Consider the following 13,649-nt stretch of genomic DNA (forward strand, 5'->3'; position numbering starts at 1 on the left):
GGCTGCACTGGTGCAACTGCAAGATTTAAGACAAACGTAATCCTCCGAGATCAGAATGAAAATGATAATACTGCCCATTTTTAAACTTTAAACCACAACAAGTTGAAGATCCATCCACTTCCTATTTAAAGTTAGAAGTGCCTCTTAATCTGGTTAAGCCTGTGCGCTTGGGGCGAACAAATCTGGAGCCCCAGGGAGTGCGGTGTGCAGAGCACAAGCAGTGGGCGACTCAGGAGCGGCGCACTTGTGAAAGAAGTGAGAAATTTGTCTTCATATGACACCCTGGCAAAAACAAGAAGCGCAGAAATTTGCGCCTCCGAAAAAAAAAAATCAAACCCTTACATTCCGGCAATCCGAATGTCACTGTTTCTTTGCACCATCACTTGCCTGCTCTGGCTTAGACTTGCACACAGAAAATGGAGCAGGAGAATGAATGCTGGTCACGGCCCGGGCTCGGAGATTTAAATGCAGCATGTCTCTTGGACATGGAAGTTTCTAAGGAGCAACAGTGCCGCTTGGGCCCAACAAATGGCCTCCTGAGAGTCGGCAAGCAAGGATTTCTCACAAACAAGAAAGCGTTATCACTGCAAACTGATACAAGGCTGAAGTGCTTCACCTTGATTTTGTAGCAGGATGATTACTGCTGTTACACTCGTAACATATCGACGTATCTCTCAGTTTACAACATACCCCCTTTATTGCTAACGTTATCAAGGTTGCTCTTAAATTATTCATTCAGGAAGTCAATATTCTAAGCTTTACTGCTGTTAAAAAGTCTAAAATAAAGTAAAGAAAGGAACTTCAATTAAGGGTTCGACTATTTAGTGCCTCTGCTTCTAATGCCAGAAATCCAAGCAGACAATAACAACAATTCACACAAGCTCCCCAAAAATCACAAGATATAATAAAGATTTCAACACGCCACTAACTCTCAGCCAGTCTTAGTTTCCCCATCACAGACAGGGCCCATAGGCCCACGGGTCACTGCCAGTGCACAGCACAGCAGGACAACAGTGAAACAGCACTGCCAATAAAGAAGCATAAACTTCCATGGCACCACTGCAAAAGCTTTTAATACTGTAGCTAAACATCGACTTGAAATACGGGCTCAAAGGGGCTCAACTAGTGAAAGGTTTGTTCAGCACAAAGTCTGGGACTATCAGTCCCGGAACATCAGTCCCTGACTGGGCTCTACTTTTAGCCCCTAGCTGCCTGGGGCTCCTCAAGAAGGTGTGTGCAGCTGGCTGCAGAACTGCGTGTGGATTTGTGGATGCTCTTAGCTTGCTGTGCCATATATCCAATTGACTAGCCTGTTCAGAGCATTTTTAGAGGGATGTCTGTAATCATCCCCACAGCTCGCGAGCCTGTAGTGTGACCACCGACAGTCACTTCTGTCCTCTCCACTGCTGGAAAGAAAATAGCCCGGACAGGCAGTGGCAGCCATACCTACTGTATGGGGTCTTCATCTCCTCTTTCCTGGTTTCAGCGGTACTCTGGTTCTCTTAAGAACTGGGTATTCTTAAAACAGGATGGGGGTTCACAAAAGGGATGTCAAGAAAATTTCAAACTGAACACTGTCTTTAGAATTAAGAAAGGTCAGGATCTTATGGCTTTTCCCATTACTTCAGGAATCAGTGCGTCCCACAGCTTGCTAACCTACGGAACGTCTTAGGCCAATGCTGATTACACTTCAAATTACTTCAAATACCAACACATGGGAAAGCATGGCTTGAAAAGGAGGGAGAGCACTGAAAGCTTCTGACATGCCTACGGCTCGGCTAGACACACACGTACAGCAGCCTAGCAGTCTTACTGTCAAGACCAAAAGCGAAACAAAACTGGTTATGAGAGCTGCGGTGTTGATGGTTAAAAAAAAACAACAATATCACAAGTTAAAATTCAGTGAGAACGAGATCTAAGCGGTTTACTGAACGGCAGCCTCAAGAGTCGAGCGTCTCCTCCACCTGTTCGCCCAGCTATTTCACCTCCACAAAACATCCAACAGCTCCCAACTACAGCTTCCCCGACAATTAACACAGATCACATGCATTTTAAGCACATAACCCCTCCCACTCGGTCTGATGCAGCCAATTACAGCACATTTAAATGCAAGGCTCCTCCCTTTTATTCAGGTTTAGCCAATTACAGCATATTTAAAACAGAAGGTTTTTTCCTACGTGTTAAAGTCCAAACAATTACAGACATACCCATTGCTATTTAAACCTAAGACAAAATGAGATCTATAATGCCAACAACACAAACGACTCATGCTCCCAATCAGGAGATTACAGGTGAGACAATATATGACAACTACAACGTTACAATGGACAGGGGTTATGTCCATGTACAAATGTGTGCAAGTGTCTCAGTTTTGATTACGAATCTTGCTCTTGCATCCATCCTGTTTTAACCACATTCCTGTGATTCAGGGGGGCAAGTTTTTGTGCATTTTTCTTGTTTGTGTAGTCTCCGTGACTGTCATCACAGGAGCGAATGTCACTAAAATGGAAAGCTCGTACATTGGTACCATAAGAATATTTAGTGAAATTAAAATACAAAACATTAACAAAAAACGACCTCATCCTTGGCCCCACAATGTCCAGCATTTCTGTGCTTTCTCAGGAGTTCTTTTAGTAATCCTCCAGCTGTACTCTGCCAGACATATATAAGCACAAAATAATAGCACACTCGTGTGTCCTCATTTACAATACAAGGGCATATTGTACTGTGTTCAGTTGTGGTCTCCATGATCCAAAACAGACATTCCTGTTCTGGATAGAGTTTAAATCAAAACAAAAACAGAATAAACCATGGTCTCAAAGCAATGTCATAAACACACAAGTGTAAAGAAACAATCTCTTCTACTTAAACTCAACAATAAAAAGCACAAAAAATGGAGCTGGAACACAGGTGCATTTAGAAGTGAAAAGAAGAGGCACTTATATTCGAATAATTGAGGGTCTAAAACTGCCATGTTGTTGAAGCAGACGCAGGGATCCTTTAAGAAATGAAACGGCTCCTAGCAACCAAACAGCCTGCAAAATGATCTCCTCACCTTGCGTTCTTATGAAAAATTCCTAAAGGTTTTTAAAACGTATATGATTTCTAATTAAGAACACACACACAGTACCTGAGCTTGCAGGGGTACAGAGTGTTTGTCCCAACACTGTGCACTGACAACACGAATGATTTATCGCTAAAAATCTACTGAAATATCAAAACTTCTGCTCAAAATATGAACTTCCATTTTTTATTCGTTTTCTAGATCTAAGAGGTTTAAAAAGGTCTGTACGAGTAAACAAGGCTGCTGTATAAAAAACAGTGATTTGCTTCACTTCAGAAGGTCTGAATTTGATTTCTTGACACATCAGTGAACTGCTGTGGGTATTAAAGTAGTAATTAAAATATCAAGGCTCTCCTACAACGCTGTTGTATGCGCATGTAGGATTGTACGTTGCTGTTAACTATTAATCTTCCCATGATAATGAATGCGTTAGTCATGCACAGTTCCTGAACAGGCCTTCTAAAGGCTGCCAGAGTATGTACCAGAAAGAGACGTAAAGCCACACAAGCCCGTGACATATGAAAATCAAGATTAATCAAGCTAGTGCATCACCGACATGTTTTCTCTTGTAGGTCTCCATCTCATTCAGCCCTGAGAGCCACTCTGGAAATGGCTTTAGATAATAAAATCAGAACATATAAACTTGAGGAAAAAATCATTAATGCATGGTGCAGAAAGGATGCCCTCCTGTTTAATGTCTTACTTACTTATTTTCAGATCAATCTATTGGAACTCTCCTCTGGGGTTCCATTTACACATCCAAAATGGTCCTGAATGCTGAGTATCAACAGCCGCCTTAGGGCGAAACAGGGCAAAACTTCTCTTCAGGCTCCAGGCTGCTTGATGCCAGCCTATGTGGAGACTGTACTGAGCCCACACATAGAAAGGATATACATCAAAGATGCTGTACACATTCACTGACAATGATATTGTGCCCCTGTGCTTTTTTTATCACTGGGCCAATACATTCCATTATCATCACACACTACAACTTACAGTGGCAAGCTGGGCCCATGCAAACCTTTTCTGTGAAAGTGAGAGGCACCAGGACCAAGCATGCAGTTTTCAGAGTTCAGAGAGGTTAGGATCCTTAGGCTTTTCCCATTATTTCAGGAAGCAGAGCATCCCACAGCTTGCTAACCTAAGGAACATCTTGGGCCAACGCAGATTACACTGCTAGTGTTTCTGCCAATTACAGTCAAACTGGATAAAAAAAAAGGTTTCTTAAGGCACATTAATCATATATTTGAGTTTCCGTTTGCCATTCAAACAGAGTATATTTTAATCCACTGTCCCATTTGCAGAGATGCACCATTCTGCATCTTGCACTGCACTTCTACTGCACTGCTTACCTAACTACGACAGTTTTATGTTAAAGCGCTCTTTGTTAGTCCAGTCTACAAAGTAAGGCTTACAGACAGAGTCACAAGTGGGAATTCAGATTCCATAATGGAATTTATTATGAACTTGGAAACAGGCTTCACCACAATCATGAAAGTATAGTAAAAGAAAAAAATATATTTAAGATGAAACCACTTCGTTTCTGGTTTTCAAAGAAACTGTCTCTTCATTATTCCCATCTGAGCCACTTTATTTCTTATGTTCTTCTTTTGAGGAACCCCAGTGGAACAACAACTTCAAACATCGAAGCACACAGGATACAAAGTGCCTTTCAGTAGATCACTGGCTGCTTTTCTAACAAGTCAGGATGAGAATGTTTGAACTAAGAATTTATTAACCTCCACACCAATGTTACTATTTTTATTTGGAATCGCCACTTTTTTTTTTTGCTCTTCACTGCCCACTTTGGAATTCTTAATAATCTTACTACTTCACCAGCACGGGTGGGTTGGAGCCCTGTACCTTTTACCTTTGCATTTCTGAATCCATCCATCCACTGATTTACACACGGAGTCCCACAGTGCACTCAGGAGAGTTGAACTGTCTGCTGGAAGAGGGAAGCATCTCTGCACTGCTGCTCAGGGACCTACAGTCATCCAGTGACAGCCCAGGCCCATACCAATGCTTCACAAGTTACTGTACGTACCAGTTGGCATACATTTTCGAACCAATTCAGGGCTGTAGGGGAGTCGGAGCCTATACTGGCAAGCAAAAGGTGCAAGGCAGGGCACACCCTGCAGACAAACTGAAACACAGACACTACCACCAGGATGAATTTTTTCCAGAAACCCATTAACTTACAGCATGTTTTTGGACTGTGAGAGGAAACCTGAGTTCCTGCAGGAAACTAACTTGAACATGGGGAGAACATACAATCTGTATGGAGAGTACAAGTCCAGAATTTAACCCAGAGTCCCTAGTTAGCATTCACGCCTAAAATTAAATGGTTATAATTCAGGATACACTTCTGCAATACACATGCTTTCTTAATCATTTGTTCTAGAAATTGCCAAGTCGATGAAGTTAATATAATGTCCAAGACGCATAAAGTAAATGTCCTTAAATCACAAATTCCCAAAATTACCTGTCTTCAGAATAAGGAGGACAAGGACAAGGGAACTTATTCCTATGCAAGCATAAATAATGATAATAATTTACCTTGCAAAATTAAGATTATGAAATAATGTATCACATCCAATAAAATGCAAGATCATATGACATCCTCCTCTGCTAGAAAACAGCGAAGTCATTCAAACGGAAAAAACACTTCAATCAAGAAAACTGTGTGCGACTCATTCCTGAAGCAATAAAGTAAACTGCATCCTTCATTATGTTACACTCTAGTTGTTTGTGAAAAGGTCCAAAACCTTAAATTTCTAGGTACTATTTCCTGAAAATGGGTGATGAATCAAGATCCTAAAATTCAAGCCTAAAGTTGGACATTGTAAGTCCAGTTTCAAGACCAAAGGTTTGACTACAGACCATAACCATTTCAGTCACGAGTGATAAGAAAGTCAGTCATGCCTTAGCTGGATTAACGTCTTACTTAAGGATGTGCTGCTATACACCTCCTTTTGCTTCTATCTCAACATGAAAAAACTTACACCCTAGCTTGCTGGTTTGTAATCTCATGTTCAGCTGGCACAATGCTGTATGACAGGGGGGGCAATCTACCACAATTGATACATTTGCAGGTCTCTTTCTCAGAAACTACCATCTTGTAGCTCTTTTCCGGGGAGACGTTAGCAGAGCCAGCAAGAGATGTGATCAGAGGACCACTCTTCAGGAGTAGAGTTTAGGGTCCTGGACTTCTAACTGAGAGTTTATCAGTTCAAGTCCAGTGTGAAACACCGCTCTATGGCCTTGAGCAAAGTATTTCACTCAGTATCTCGCTCACTCAGACTGGTGGAGTTGCTCAGCTGTACCTATAGTACAGACAGAAGGCGAGTTGGATAAAGCCTACAGCAAAATTTAAAAATATCAACAACAAAAAATGTGTGAGTTTAAAAAAATTAACTTAAGAGTTTTACTGGGAACGGAAGCAGAAGGTGGGATTGATCCAGACCCAAGTCTGTACTGTCTGTAGGTCTGTCCTTTTGCTAAAGAAAATGAAATGAGTAAATGAAAACAGTGAATGGAGGAGTGCAGTGGTTCTGTGAGGGACTGGTCTAAATAAAGGCATTAAGAAGTCATTCCATTGAAAAAGGAAAAGCTGCCGCTTGCTGTGAAAACACCAGCAATCATGTGATTTGGTAAAAGTGCAGTTTAGGAGGTGAAAATGACTAATGCAGTCTTGGTTCTTTTGGGAGTTTTAAAGCATGACAGCACACTGGATACTAGATTTAAACCATACCCATCCTCCTACTCCATAAAGTCTCCCTTTCCTCAAAGGGTGAAGATGGGAGACTCCTAACACCTGTATTCAGACAGGGATCACGTAATCGACGTCAGACAGAGCTCAGTGCAGAAGAGTCAGAGAAAAAGGCACTTGAATTTTGCTGAAAAGCAGAAAGATTCAAAGAAGCACTACAAATCCACTTGTACACTTAGGATGTGAAGGAGGCCGTAAAAGAACACATTTCCTATGCAGACATAGCAAATCCTGCCTACAAATAAGCTACCAAGAAGAGATCTTTTCTTTGTAGGGGCATGAGGTTCAGCAGACAGAGGACAGCTTGGGGGGATTGGAGCCTCAATACAGTATCTAGAAAGAGGTTGATTTTCTCATTTTCACAGGTCAAACACATTTAGAAAATTTAGACACAATGCCTTACAAAGGGATTCTGAGCCTAACACATTTTTCACATTGTGTTGTTTTCAAGCTTGCAGTAATGACACTATGAAGAAGCAGTTAATATTTGTTAAATACTCAGCCTAAAAATCAAGAAAAATCATGAAAAAATGAAAATGTTATAATTGCTTAAGTATCCAAACCCTCAGCTGTGGCAAACCTACATTAATTTAGGTACACAAAATAACCTTAATGAGTCGCACACATTTGATGAGTGCAATAAGTGGCTTACATGATTTCAAAGTACACCTATAGTAAAACACTTGATTTTATATAGAACTTTTAAGATCTCTTAGACAGGTAGTGAATTTCAAACTTGAAGATTATTAACTTTTCAAAACAAATCAGTGAGAAAATTATATAAAGGCACAGATCAGCAGAAGTTGACAAAAACATTTTGAAGACCATTAACATCTCTTTGAGCATGATGAATTGGATCATTAAGAAGTGGAAGCCATCCAGACACTGCTTACATCAGACTGTCCTCCCAGACTGAGCAGTTGGGCAAGAAAGAAACTGGTTAGGGATATCACTGAGGCCAACAGCGACTTTGAAAGAGCTACAGAGATCAGTGGCTGAAATGGGAGAGCAGCAATATCCCTGGCACTCCACAAAGGGGGCTTTTAAGGAACTGAAAACAATGTCTAATACCCCATATGGGGTTTGCAACCAAGCTAAGGTTTTGTGGTCAGACAACATAAAAATGAAACTCTCTCATCTAAATGCAAAGCATTACTGCTGAAGCAAACCCAACATAGTGCATCGCTCACTCAGCTCTATTTCTGCTATCAGTCATGGTGGTGGCAGTATTATATTCTAGTTCTGCTTCTCATCTGCAGGGACTGTGAAACATGTCAAGACTGATGGAAACATAGATGGAGCGAAGTACAGAGAAATTGTAGAGGAACCTCTGCTTCAGACCTTAGCTCGGGACACAAATTCACCTTTCAGCAGGACAAGGATTCAAAGCACAAGGCCAAAGCAACACTGGAGTGGGTTAGGAATAAGAAAGTGAATGTCCTCAAGTGGCCCAGTTCTGACTTGAATCCTGTAAAGAATCTGTGGGGAAAAAAACTACTACTACTGCTGTCCATAAGCAATCCACCAACCAACACGAGAGAGACTGAGAAAATCTGCCCAGAACAAAAAGGCAAAATTGTACCCAGCAGATGTGCTAACTTGGTAGAGACTTAACCAAAACGTCTTGCAGCTGTAATGGCTACCAAAGTGCTTCCCACAAATACCGAGACCACGGGTCTCATTACCTGCACAATCAATATATTTCAGTTTATATTTCAATATTTTTCTCTTCAGTTTTTGCTGACATCTCACCCTTACAACCCTTGGGTGTGTGCATGTTGGTTGTGAATAAAATAAACAAGGATGTGCCTGCATCATTTTCTAATTTCACAAAACAGGACATCACCAGAAGGGTCTGAAACCCCCAGCAAGGCAGCGCGTCAGTAACTGGTTTCTGACCGGCCCCCGCCACTATTTAAAAGTGCAGAATACTGTGAAACAAAGAACGGGAAGGGCACTGGCTGTCCCTTCGCGCTCCTGACTGGATTCCACCACTGTGCGGCCACAGCTGACGTGCCGGCAGAGCTCCAAAGGGACGCAGCGCAGTCCTCTGCGCCAGCAGCGGCGAGGAAGCAAAGCGGCAGGGCCAAGCCATCTGGAGCGCTGCTGCTCTTGTCATGCAGCAGACATTCTTCCCCTTCTCCCCAGTCTGCACATTTCCCGCTCGTGAATGGAGACAGCAGGGTCATTCAGGAAAACCAGAATCATCCCCACCAGCCCACCCCACGTCTCTCCGGAGGGAGTGAATTCAATAACACGCTTTAGGAGGGAGCACCTACAGTATAATACTAGAGTCGGGCAGCTGAAAGGAGCAGTGATATTTAGAGAAATAGGAAGTGAACTATTCAAAGCTGCTCAGTGGCACAGAGACCATTATAAATGACTCAAGTCAACAGACTCCTTAAGTTGGACCTCCTGAATCTCAAATCTCGACAGAAAGGGCCCTTTGAAGCATCTGGAGGATTTCTGAAATCATGTCTTTCGCCACCCCAAAGACAAACAAGAAGTAATAAAAAGCCTGGAAATTCTTCAAACCCTTCAACTGCAACCCAGGCTCGGCAAACGTAACCTTAAGAGTTATGAAAAATAATGGCTTATTTCAAAAATGGCTTACTTAAATAGAGTCTTTTTAAAGCAGAAATGGTCAGCTGATTTATAGCACTTTGCCACTGGAATCTTTTATCTTAAGGGAAGCAATACTTTTGACAGATTGAGCCTTTAATTTATGATCATAAGCACGCTACACATGAAGACATTTCAGACATGTCTATGAAAAAATGTTTCCGCTTTGTGAAATTTAAATACATTTCACACAGGGCTGTCCCCAAATGTTCAATGGGGTGTTCTGAAGCTCACATCTCAAAGGCTGTTCCGAACTTTCGAAGGTTAAGTGTGTGTGAAACTTGTGGTGACGTTTTTTTTTTCCCCTGAAAGTATAGGACCCGTGCTTCAATGTCTGAATACCAAATGACATCACATGGAAATTTCACACCTATATAATTTCTACAAGGTAATTTATTGGAGGAATTAATATGGAAAATTCACACCTAGATAATTTCTACAAAGTAATTTATTGGAGAAAATGTACAATGTCTTGTTTTTTAATTAGTGCAACATCAATGTTAAAATACTGATCAACAACCCTGTCTCATAACATTCATACCTGAAGGTGGTAATTACTTTCTAACTAATGCTATTTATCATTATGTGAATGTTACCATTTTTTTTTTTATTTACACATAACGTTTATCTGAAGTCAACTGCAATTCTTTCAACTGGCCACCTGAATTAGCGCCGTACAGTAGGTAGAACTGCAGGTCGGCCGTAATTGTACAGCGAACTAACTGCATGTATGAACGTTTTCCAGGTAGCATCAATAAGAGGAACATTCATGTAACAATTTACTCTAAAGGGGGATTCATTTATGGTAACCACCTGAAAAACAGCCAGATTTCTAATCACTAAATTATGCAAATTATTACTACCCAAGACATATTCTGAACTTCAAAGGTCAAAAGTTATCCTTCCCACAAGTTTATACGACATCAGTTGTAGGGAATTGCTGGCACTGGCTAAGGCATGTCTCACTATATAAAAGACACACAAATGTCAGGATTATTGATGGTCTTATTTTCAAATAATACACTAGAAGGGCTGTTGAAAATGCCAGCTATGTGACTGATTATCCTCAGCTGAACGGTAGCTTGGAAAATTCCATTAGGGAGAAGTAGATGAGTGTGTGAAATTACTTCAAGTTTTTACCCAGCCTACAGTCAATGTCAGAGGAAGACTAGGGACTACAAGAATGATACATAGGCCAGTGTCCTGTCGCATTACAATGAGCACCCTTGAGGATACAAGTAGGACAAAACAGTATGCACAAAAATGAACAGACATAAGCATATCTACACTTACATACTGATAACGCAGCTACAAAGTAAACTAGAACACGTTAAAGACAATGCATCGACATGAACATCTTTAGAACATGTTAAAGACAACTTGTGATGAAAGAAAAACAGTGAATAATAATCTTTTTATGGTTGGGCCTTAAGAGGGATTCCTTCAGGCTCACAGATCACTAGGAAAACAATTTGACCCACTTCAGGTTTTACAAGCTGCAATCCCCTATACAAAGAGTGATGATACTCAGAAGAGCAAATATTCTGAAAAATCTACATTTCTGTCAAAACAAAATTACTCAATATAAACATGTAACATATCGGAAACAGGGTTTGGGCTTCTATATTATAATGCATCACCGCAACATTGGTGTGGACACTAGTTAGGTCTCTGGACGACAGGGCTGTAGGATAAAGCTGTTGTACCTTTGAGGAAGTTACCTCACTCACACTGCTCCAGTAAATGCCCTGCTCTATCTAGGTCAATACTGCACATGAGAATTTGTTCTCAATTGGCTTACCTGGTTAAATAAAGGATTAAAGAAAAAGGCATGCAAACTGTTACAGAATGCAAACCTTATTCCTAGACCTGCAGCCTGGGCATCACTTGAGCAAACCACTGATCTTCACCGAACTTCACGTAATTCTATCTCAAGTCTTATTTTTTTACCTTATTTCTGCTTCGTCAAAATATTTCATGTTAGTGCACTTAAGAACCCTGTGAAATTAAAAGTTGCATTTAAAATAAGAAAACTGGGATACAAATTATCTTAACATACCACTCCAGTTAAGATGTAAAACCTAGCACACCTGCTCTGACAACACCAGGTTGCATGAACAATATAGAGGTACTACATTTTCAGTGCAACATGTGCTAACACAACGAAAGAACGCAATACTGCCTGAATTTTAAAAAGGACAGATATTACCACGTCAGCATACCTCCAAAGGGCCTCACTATCAATTACACTTTTAAAATTCTTAGTGCAGAAATGAATGGATCATACTACTTAAAAACGCCAGGCGTTTAATCCAGGCAGTGCTGATCATAGATGAGACATGAAGGAATGTGCAGAACTGGCCACATGCCACCTGGGAATGGGTGAGGCTGATACAATTGGAACATCCTCACCTTGGCAACCAACAGCATCCTTGTAGAATTGAGATCAAAGTAAATTAAAACACTGTCCCACTGGTCTATTGTAGAGTACAGCAGTAGCAGTTCTGATGGACTCCAGACCCTGACCACAGTCAATGTGGCAGGCAAGCCCTCAGTATGTGCTCTTGAACTACACTGTGATATGAACCAGCTTTTTGGCAAACGGGACAGCCCGGTCAATAGTGCTGATCGCTCTTCCAGAAAAATACCAGAGACGGAGTGGAAAGTGGGGTGTGGAGTTGGCACGTCAGAAAATGGGGACTTTGTTCTTTATTTCTGTGTTTAAAAAATGTTTTTGACACATCGATAGAAGAATAAGCTCTTATGCAGAAGAAATCTCCTCAAAAGCAAACTTGTTCATAGAACGTTTATCTTTAGCACCAGAAAATGTACATTTTGAAGAACAGTTTATTGCCTCATAAGCATGTAGTTAGACAAAGAAACACGAGTTAATTCACAGACTCTAGCAACGTCTGTGACGGTAAGGTACTGGCACAGTAAACCCCTTAGACCTGCATTCTGGGCACATCAGGTCGGAAAGGAAAAAACAGTCAGTGCGGTGTTAAAGACAGATCCCAAACACATGAAGCAGTGTGAGAGGAGTTTGAGCCCCTTTCATTTTAGACCTTGTTATCAACATGCTGATGCTAAAGGTGGCCAACTGTGAGGCACATTTTTTCTATTGAAGCAGAGAGCTGTCAGAATGGGGGAGAGGCTGACCAGTCAGAAAATGCCCAATTCATGTGGCAGGTGAACCTTGGGCATCAGCAACCAAAAGTGTTAAGAACCTAGTGAACCACTCTCTGTCCTTGAAGTGTTATAAGAGAGAGAGAGGCTATCGAGCGCATCTTTGCCCACATGGACCTCAGCTTTTGAAATCCTCTTCAAGCTGAGGCGAAAACCATTGAGCTCCTTTTCTTTCAGACTCTGGTGTCACAGCTCTTAGAGGTGATCCACAAGTACTTGTAATATTAAATGAATCACTTGACAGTTTCAGAAGATTATGTCAGTGAAATATAGGACTTCTGTAACACTTCTGTGCCAGCCAGCTGCTTCAAAATGTACAAATGTGCAAATAACACCAGTTTATCCTGACACTTCTGTGCACACAAATGATCAATGCCCAACAAAGCACACTGCTACGAGGATGGACACAGAAACATGTATTAACAGAATTGAGGTTTGCCTTCATCTTATTAAGAAATAACCTGCGTCATACTCTGAATGAAGGCCTGCAGTTCAGGACACAAACGTTCAATTGCATACTTATGCAAAGAGAACCAAGCTTCACATAATTAAAACAAGCACAATAATTTCCCTGGATCTCTCATCCTCTTAGAAATGTAATGTTCTAATACACAAGGGTAAGCATAGAAATACCGAAATCGAAATGAAAACACCACATCTTATGTTCATAGACGTGGGAGAGCAAGGAGTTAGTGTCCTCTAAGGAGCCGTTTCCAATGCAATCCGCAAATCACTTTAAAGACCACGGCAGTTCAGTGAATTTTTTAAACAGAGTGTAGGCAGTTAGAAACGACCAAATTGGGTTTAGCTGGTCAAGTGAACGTTGCAATGCACTGAGCATCTTGGAATAATAATTATAAACCTGCTTAAAAATAATTTCATTCTTACTTTGGTAAATGTATTGTATTGTCTGGCTTCATGCCAGTTTCCGCAAACGTATACTTGTTTTCATCTATATTTTAACGGTTGCGCACTATTTACGTTATCTGTCCTTCTGTCAGAGTG

The 13,649-nt window shown here is 41.0% G+C and overlaps 1 protein-coding gene across 2 annotated transcripts in view; it reads right to left on the reverse strand.

Moving 5' to 3' along the window:
- rictora (RPTOR independent companion of MTOR, complex 2 a) overlaps positions 1-13,649 on the reverse strand; it is a 79,780-nt gene that overhangs the window by 65,078 nt on the left and 1,053 nt on the right. The window lies entirely within an intron of this gene.

Source organism: Lepisosteus oculatus, chromosome 3 (assembly GCF_040954835.1).
Source record: "Lepisosteus oculatus isolate fLepOcu1 chromosome 3, fLepOcu1.hap2, whole genome shotgun sequence".
Classification (NCBI taxonomy): Eukaryota; Metazoa; Chordata; class Actinopteri; order Semionotiformes; family Lepisosteidae; genus Lepisosteus; species Lepisosteus oculatus.